Source organism: Pezoporus occidentalis, unplaced genomic scaffold (genome assembly GCF_034315485.1).
Source record: "Pezoporus occidentalis ecotype Australia unplaced genomic scaffold, CSIRO_AGI_Poc_V1 ctg1115, whole genome shotgun sequence".
In the NCBI taxonomy this organism is placed as follows: Eukaryota; Metazoa; Chordata; class Aves; order Psittaciformes; family Psittacidae; genus Pezoporus; species Pezoporus occidentalis.
In genome coordinates this window covers 11,981-14,134 of record NW_026912902.1, presented here as the reverse complement: position 1 = coordinate 14,134, position 2,154 = coordinate 11,981, and the positions used below count along the sequence as shown (strand labels likewise).

The 2,154-nt window shown below is 47.9% G+C and overlaps 1 pseudogene; it reads right to left on the bottom strand.

The window, feature by feature from the left end:
* Nucleotides 1-558: 558 nt before the first annotated feature.
* Nucleotides 559-1,537, bottom strand: LOC134171228 (olfactory receptor 5J3-like; annotated as a pseudogene).
* Nucleotides 1,538-2,154: the final 617 nt, after the last annotated feature.

The following is a 2,154-nucleotide window of genomic DNA, read 5'->3' as shown; positions in this document are numbered from 1 at the left end:
ATAAGAGAGGGACTCTTCATCAGGGCCTGTAGGGACAGGACAAGGGGAATGGCTTGAACCTGCCAGAGGGGAGACTGAGATGAGCTCTTAGGCAGAAGCTCTTCCCTGTGAGGGTGCTGAGGCGCTGGTGCAGGGTGCCCAGAGAAGCTTTGGCTGCCCCATCCCTGGCAGTGTTACTTAGCCCAAAGTAAAGTGATGTTTTTCGGATGTACCTCCTCAAAACCCTTCATCCCCCTTTGAACTTGCCTCTGGATGAATGTCTGCTTGAATCAGTGCAACTTCTAAAGCTAAACTGAAGAGGGAAATTCATCATGGGCTTATTTTTGCCACCTCCTATGATATCACATCTATTTTCCCCAAAAGAAAAACTCCAAGAGATGACACGAGAATATTTATCAGAGACCTATATTGAAGGGATGCTTAACATCACCGAGCCTCTGCAGAGTTTAAAGCATGGTTAGAATGTGCTGTACCTGCTCCTGTAAAGACATTCAGTTCCTTCCTCCTCCAGACAGCTGACACAAAAACGAGTTAAAAAGGGAAAGAGGAGGAGTTCTATCAACCAGCTGGGACCGGGTTGGTCAATGAGCATCTCGCAATGAGGTTATTTGCTGTTGCTTTTCTAAGGGCATCTTTAACATCCTTGTTCCTCAAGCTGTAGATCAGAGGGTTGAGCATAGGGACAAGGAGGGTGTAAAACACAGCAGTGACTTTCTCTGTCTCCAGGGAGTACTTGGAAGCTGATTGCATGTGGCTGAGCCCAGCAGGGACGTAGAACAAGGTAAAGGTCAGGAGGTGGGAGGCACAAGTAGAGAAGGCTTTGTGCCTTCCTTCAGCAGACCTAATCCTCAGGATGGACAAGAGGATGTATACATAGGAAGTGATGATGAGGACCAGCACAGTCATGGACATGCTCCCATGAAGAATTACAAGCAAAAGCTCATTGAGGTGGCTGTTGGAGCAAGAGAGCTTCAGCAAAGGGTTAGTGTCACAGAAGTAATGGTCGATGGTGTTTGGACTGCAGAAAGGCAACAGCAGCAAGCAACAGGTTTGGATTAGGGAGTTCAAAATCCCCCCCCTGTATGATGCAGCCACCAGCTGAACACAGACCCCTGGGGCATGGAAACCGTGTAGAGCAGTGGGTTGCAGGTGGCTACATAGCAGTCATAAGCCATCACAGCCAGCAAGAGCACCTCTGTGGTCACAAACATGAGGAAGAAGAAATGCTGCAGGAAGCAGGCAGGGTAAGAGATGGTTTTGTTTTCCACCAAGAAGGCAAGAAGCAGCTTTGGAGCAAAGACAGAGGAGTAGCAAAGATCAACAACAGAGATTGCAGAGGAAGAAGTACATGGGGGTGTGCAGCCGGGGGCTTGTCTTGATCAGTGCCATCAGCCCAAGGTTGCCTGTGAGAGTGATGAGATAAATCATGAAGAAGATTACAGAGAGGAGTCTGCATCTTGGGCTCGTTTGTCAGGTCGAGGAGGATGAAGTGGGTCACTGCGGTGTGGTTGCCTTCAGCCCTGTTACTGTATTGCATGGCAGCATCCCTGTGGGAAGGAGGAAAGATGGAGTGAAATAGGGAAGAGCAATGCCATGTGGCTTGCATGTACTCTGTTAGGCTGGACATTAAAACAAAAAAGATTTGATAGTTGAGGCAACATCTAACTATGGTTCTTGGTGAATCTTCACAGGCAGAGAAACACATCCAAAAGCCCTTCAGAAATCTCTTAATCATGAGGCTAAATCAGACCTTTTCCTTTTAAAAACCCAAACCCAATCTTGAACCATTTGAAAACTGGAGAAGAGGTGAAGAACTTGCAAACTTGTCATGACATTTCATTAAGGGGGCAGAAAAAGGGACTGTACATTCCATTTGCTCCATGAGAAAGACTGAAAACATCTGAGTGTTGTCCTGGGTTCAGCAGTAGCAGTCATGTTTCTCCTTCGTGGTAGCTGGTGCAGTGCTGTGTTTTGACTTCCAGCCTGGGAACAGTGCTGTTAATACCGATGTTTTCGGTTGTTGCTAAGTGATGTTTACCCTGACCAAGGACTTTGTGAGGCTCATGCTCTGCCAGGGAGGAGGGGAAGCTGTGAGGAAGCAGAGACGGGGTGCCTGACCCAGGCTAGCGAAAGAGGTATTCCATACCACAGCAC